Source organism: Cottoperca gobio, chromosome 8 (genome assembly GCF_900634415.1).
Source record: "Cottoperca gobio chromosome 8, fCotGob3.1, whole genome shotgun sequence".
Taxonomy (NCBI): Eukaryota; Metazoa; Chordata; class Actinopteri; order Perciformes; family Bovichtidae; genus Cottoperca; species Cottoperca gobio.
In genome coordinates, this window is record NC_041362.1 from 18,541,733 (window position 1) to 18,548,750 (window position 7,018).

General features: G+C 40.6%; 1 long non-coding RNA gene across 1 annotated transcript; it reads right to left on the reverse strand.

Annotated features, from left to right (window-relative positions):
* Window positions 1-215: 215 nt before the first annotated feature.
* Window positions 216-2,878, reverse strand: LOC115012650 (uncharacterized). The gene is made up of 3 exons (XR_003832711.1): window positions 2,767-2,878; window positions 624-764; window positions 216-403 (listed from the first exon to the last, which is right to left on the reverse strand). It is a non-coding gene; the product is annotated as an uncharacterized LOC115012650 (long non-coding RNA).
* Window positions 2,879-7,018: the final 4,140 nt, after the last annotated feature.

A 7,018-nucleotide genomic window follows, 5' to 3' on the forward strand; every position in this document is an offset into this window, starting at 1 on the left:
GCATGTCATTGATCTGTGAGTTTCCTGAACCGCTAAACCAGTGCCGTAAAAACAAGAAAAGCTGCGCCGGTTAAAATAGAAGCGCCCCGTCAAAATTGAAAATCCCTTAAAATCCGGGTCCGGATAATATACGAGCGATTTATTTCCAGAAAGAACATAAATTGCGAAGTAAAAATATGAGACGTGATAATCAGTGATCAGTAATGTGCATGCTGATGTGTGTGGATAATGTGATGTAAGGTGTTGTGAAGCAAATTATGAAAACAAAAGACAAAACAACGGGGTTTTCTGGCTCTGGCAGGGAGAGAGAGCCCTGAAATGGCAGATGCTGGGCCTTTTATATCCTGCGCTGGGCCCAGGTGCTCCAGATCTGACTGGATACTGCCATCAGCTCCACTGACACCTTAAAGACATTCAACACAGTGACTGAGATAAGACAGGTTAAGCAGGGGCCGTCACAACTGGGATCCAAAGTAAATTAACATATTAGGGCACTCTGAACATGTGAGTTAGAACAAGTGCGGTTTAAATTAATTCTGTGATCTGCTCTATGATAGAAAAATTAAAGAAAGGAAGATTAGGGGACATTCTTGGCAGATTATGTGTCTGCATATGTTTCTAACCAGGAATAGGTGCCTCTCCCTGGTGGAGGTGTTCCTGGCAGCAAGCTTGAGCAGACGACCTTCCCTGAGGAGCTCGTTGGTCGGATTGACCACCTCCTCCCCAAGCATCTCATAGATCTCCAGCAGCCGCATCAGGCTCTCCTACAGGCAAAGAAAGAAATACTACAACTGATCTGTGCACACAATCATGGCATGAACAAATTCCCTGCAGGCATTTCTGAGATGTCGTGTTCACAAGCATGAGATGGACAACCCAAAAACATAATGCCTCTGCCACGGCTGATGCAAAAGCATAAAAACTCAATAATAGATGGATGAAAACCACCATGTGAGGATCACTTTTATATAATACATTGAATATGATGTGCGACAGTGATGAAATCTTACTTAGCACAGTATAAGGATGTGGTGTGTAAAGGTAACGTACAGCTTTGTGGATGGCGCTGTTTGAGTGGTTGGCTACCATGGAAATGGTCTGCGTGGTGGTGATGGTCTAGTGATCTAGTAGTACGCCTTCCAAACAAAACACTAGAAGGTAGGGAGTTCAATGCCAGACTGCCACCATTGTACCCCTGAGCAAGGTACTTAACCCTGAGTTGTTCTAGGGAGACTGTCCCTGTACTTAGTTCAATGTAAATCGCTCTGGATAAGAGTGTCTGCTAAATGACCTGACCTGTAATGCAAGGAGGAGACAAGGAAGAGGTTCAGTCTGCTCATTACAGATGTAACAACCCATCAGAGACACTTCATGAGGCTCCCATTAATATCTTACACAAGCAAACTCACAGTAAGGATATATGAACAATATCAATACAATAATGGTATAGCATACGTACTGTGAGCAAAGTCATAATCTGGATTATCTGGGGACAGTTTCTTCATGTAATACTTGAGCAGCATCTCATAATGTGGAACCCTCTGGACTGGCTCCAACATGTGCTGTTGCAGGGTCAGGCTGCAACACACCTCCTGACTCTAAACAAGACGATACACAACATCCTGCTCAGACCTCCAAACCTTCAGCTGCAGAGGAGGTGCAGGCTCTCACACCTGGAGTAAGTAAGCAGATGTTTTTAATGATGCCATATTTAATGTTTTGGTAGAAAGTCCTGATGTGAAACATAAAACTACAACATGTAGACACATTTAAACAAACGAGATGTAACTTTAATTAGAGGTGCTGCTAGGAGGATGTTGTAGTTTGTTGTTACCTTTTCCTCTTCCTCCCGTTTCCAGTCTTTAAGTGTCTTTCCTCAACTATTCTTTGAACTGAATCCAAAACTCACTGCACTGCGCATCAATTTATAGATTCCCAGTTGTGATAAAGAAAGAAATGTCCATGTTATTTTCATATTAAGAACTAATTAATGGCCATACTTTGCATATTCTGTAAGGGTGCTTGTTTCAACAAGCTTCACACACACAGCTAGAGAATAACTTGCATTATCAGCACTGTTGAATCCTGCATCTGTTAGTACCATGGGAGCAAACATAGCCAACTTCTCTAAACTCAACAGACAGCTCTGCCTCAATGAGCAACAGGACAGCTCTGTGTGTTTGAGAGAGGGAGATTAACACATGGGGGTCTCGAGACACGCAGGCAAAGTCCAGGCTGAATCAGGAGAAAGAGATTTCTCTGCAGTAATCCAACAAGCTGTGGCAGTGGCATTATATTCACAATAATATAACTTAATGCATTTACTGATGTAACCCAGGCACAACAAGGAGTGTAGATGTACATGCTGCCCTATATGGTCACTCTCTTAGAGGACGTGTTGAGCCTTAATAATCTGGTTACTCTGGTTGCTGTGAACACAGACAGCCTCCTGATCTATTGGAGAATATTCAGATTATATTTTGATAGTGTTTCCAAACAATAACCACTCATAAGCATTTTTTTTGTTGCCACAAACTCCAGTAAAACCAGTCCATCTATGGTAACTAGTAGCTCAGAATGTAGTTGTCACTTTTCATGCATTTGTGCATGTACAACAATTTTACATTTGCTTTGCAGCAGATATTGAATGTAGAAAATATAAGAGCCAATATAGGCCTACTACTCCAAGATTATTCTGTTTTGTCGTATCATTATTTTTGGATTATTATTATTATATAAAGCTACTCTTAAATGAAAAGGACTCACCTGTGTGTGAGACGAGGCAATCTGCACCTTTGACCTTCCGTTTGACCGCAGCCCGTCTGAACTCCTCCCTGTCGCGGCTGTCCTTCACAGTCAGACTGTAACGTTTCTTCAGGTCAAACATTGTTACAAAGTCGCCTCAAGTCCAACTTCTTGCACCGGAAAAAGATAGGGAGACCCCGAGACTCTGACGTTCACTGTTTCACGCGCTCAATCAATTACCGACACTAATATCTCTCCAGCTGTTTGACAAACCCAGTTAAAGCCCCACGTGCCCCCTGACAGCCCACGGGACACTGACCAATCAGCTGGCACAGTCATCTGTGATATGAATGTGTAAAATCAATGAGACTTTGACGAGATCTGAACAGTTTACTTGTTATCACTTGAAACCTGATCTAGATGTTGTGACCTCTCCATGAGCATGCACGACAGGCTGTTTCATTTGACTTTATATTTAGACCCCTCATGTCTCTACTGCTATGTCAAGATTGTATTTGCAAACTGATCTTGGGGTTTTGGATTGTTGATGTGACAAAACAAGACATGTGAAGACGTTGCATGAGCTCTGGGGAAAGTGATTTGTTTGTCATTTTATTGACCAAACAACGAAACAATTAATTTTGAAATTAATAGGCAGAATAATAAATAATGAATATGATTGTTGCAGAACTAATACTAATACATATTATATATTTAAATATAAATGGGCAATCAAGCATCAATAAAGAGGACATTAGTTCCCAAACAGTGAAGATACAGATGTGAAATGGTCAAAGGCTTGGCCTGCAAATAATGTATTTTCATCATTAATTAATCTGCTGATTATTTTTCGATAAGGCAATGAATTATTTAGTCTATTAACTCAAAAAATAGTGCGAAAATGACATGAATAAATGTTTATTTATTAAAGAGAGAAAAGCAGAAAGTTCATATTGGCTTTTTGCTTGATCAACATACATTGTGTTAATCAATGAATATCCTACAATATGCCTATAATTTAAATGGCGAGCTTAATCTCGAAATATATTATTATATATTATTAAAACGTTTCTTATTGCGTCAGACGAGACGTCATGACGAACGATGACGTAATGAGCCGCACACATGAACGCAGTTTCCTCCATCTGACTTCTTTCTGCACCTGACCGCTGACCTGAAGAGCTGAACTGTTGGAGAACAATTCTTCAAGTGAGAAAGAAAGTGCTGAATTTTAAAAAAAAGAACACCGAAGTAAAGTGAGCTAATAAAACAAGCTCTGAAGTGTGGAAATCTAAATGGCCTCCGCTGCTTTACACCGAGAGGAACACCTGCTGACCCTTGGAGTCGCTGTGCTGGATGAACGTTATGGTAAAGCCCACTAGACCTCATTCAAGCTTTATCACTCTTTACAGTTATTAAATAAAGCATGAGAATATATAATATCGGCCTTATATCATTTAAAAATGGAGTCATTTGATTTTGTTTGAGTGAACATCTTTCCTTTTGCACCATCAAACTTGTACACCTGCTATTTCAGTATAAAGTTATTACTGATGGTTAAATGTAATGCATTTGTTGGAAAAAAGTTCGGAAAATATGGGAATATTAAAAAGTATAGAAAATAAAGGTCTTTTTTGAAAAATGCTAAAAGTTGTATATTTTTCGCGCTCCATGGAAACGACGTCAGACATTGGAGGCCGAAGTCTGATGACGTCAGACGTTAATATAGACACTCTTCTCTGAGTGTAATACCCTTGTAACAAAACATTGACATATCCTACATTTTACCTACATTAATAATCAACTGTTTTAAAGTTATAAATACACAGGCTTCATGACTAATGCTTTCCTTTGTAACCTTCTTTCCATGTAGCTGGGCTGCTGGAGCCACCATCAATCCTTCAAATGGTGCTCACAAACTTAAGGAACCGTCCTCTGAGCAAACCCGGCGTCCACTCCATGTACAACTCCATCCTCAGCCTGTACCACAGTCTTGTCACAGGTTCCAAGGATTTCCCTTTCATTCCTTTCGAGGGGGTCCTCCACTCAAACCAAGTTCACACACCCTTTGCCGATCCCAGCCGGCTGGAGAACACCACACCATCTCCTTTGACAGATGGACCTGCACGTGTTATTGTTCCTCCTGCCGGCTCAAGATCCCCTCGTCCAACCATGCTGACTCCAGTTCTTCCTGAGAAGGCGGACCTCTTTGTCCTTAAAGCGGACCACAGAAACGTTGTCCACCTCGTGGAGTCTGAAGGCAGCACTGTCAGCAGAGTCATCTCCACTGTTTACCGCTCTGAGACCACTGAGCTGACCAACCGCTGGAGAGTTACCGACTACAGTGCCGACGGACACATTCTCATGTCGGTCCTCTGTCAGTTCTACAGACGGTCAGCACGTTTTGCAAAGAAGCGAAAGGACAGAGACGAGGACAGCAGCAGACAGTCACCACCAAAGAAACGCTTAAGACTGTGATGGACATTTTGCTCTGCTGCAGCTTTGGGTCTCTCCCTTGTGGATTAACCATCTGGCTGAAAAAGAAACTTGATTTATTTGGACATTTTAGGGCTCCCCTGGTAGCGGCTTGCACCTGGGCCCATGAGGAAACACTGCCTAAAGACTATATTCACTGGAATATCAAGTCCATTATTGAACATTTGTATATAGTTCGTCTCATCGTGGAAGTGGCACACGGTTCAGTGTGTTTGATGCGTCTTGCACATTTCTTTATTTCTTAACACTGGCCTCTGTGTCCGAAATGGTGGGAACTACGAGGGAGCTATGATGATCTCTTGAGATAGGAGCTCTCTCAAAAGTCTTTTTTTTCCATGCAAGAGGAATAAGGAACTTTAAATTGTGCCCTGGATTTACCTCACCAACTGTCGTGTGTGTTGGGACCAGCCCCCTGCAGCCTCCAGCAGCGTTACCTGCTAGCATGTATTTCTTAAACTAGAAATACATGCACCAGCCATCACATGCTTCAGATTCAGAGAAGAGCTATTCAAGGCTGCAGGAACAGTGTCGGAGCCAACCACACTGCTGATCCCCCAAAGACAGGCAGGTGGACGAGGAAGAGCAGGCTGTGCTTCGCTCCCCGCCTACCAGACAAAGGAAGTGTTCACGGTGAAGTATCCTCATCTAAATACTGCAGAGTCTGTAGTAACTGTAACCACCTGATCTGCGATTTGTCTTTCAGAGAAAGGAGAGGAGAGGAGTCCGGAGGAGACCAGGAAAGAAGACATTGTGAACCTTCACCTAAAAAAGGGACAGTGTGCTTTGTGAACGCTCTACTTAAATAAAATATAAAATATCCATCTATGCTTGTGTTGAAATTTCTATACTGAATATTAAATATAGTATTTGTTCATATTTTAATTGTTATTTTCTTCTAGCCTATATTTATGTTTCTTGATTTTTGTAAATATTGTTTTTTATTTAAATTTAATTTTCTCTTATTATATTTATGGTATACACCAATACACCAAAGAAATGTCCACATGTGAACACCTACTTGTCAATAAACCAAATTCTGATAATGAAGATGATCACTAATAACTGACATTAATATTAGGATGATAAAACCATGATAAAACCATATGTTTGCTTTTTGTTAACTTAAAGGTTAATTGATAACATGTTTATGTAGACAATTATATATATATAAATATAAATATATATATATATATAAATATAAATATATATATATATAAATATATATATATATAAAACGAAGGATTTCAAGGGCTGAAAGCCCTGCAGAAAAGGCCTCTTTTCTACTTGAAATCTGCATCGACCTGGCAACCACAGTAAAGGAGCAGGGGGAGTGCGCCATCTAGTGGCTGAATGTTATCATCGTTATCAATTCAACCTTTAATCATATAAACATATCACATAATTCTGCTAATAAATTCAAACATGTGAAGTTATTTTTAATTGAACTGTTAATAAACGTGGACACACCTGCATGTGTGAGAGCTGTTTGTCAGTTCAGCACACAGTTAACTCAGCTGCACTCACAGTAAATATACTTTCACATGTTCACTGGTCTTTCCTGCTCTCTAGTGGACTTTTCTGGTAAAAGAGGAAAACCAAGCCATACAATGACTAAATGATTTTAATAAATGAAGGGTTGTTACAACAGCTGGTCGGTGTGACCAGGTACCATAAATGTAAGTTTGTTTTGGTCGCCTTAATGCTACAGGAGGCCTATAATACAGGCTCTGCTCCAATGAAAAAACACTATGTCAGAAGTGGGATTTGAACCAACGCC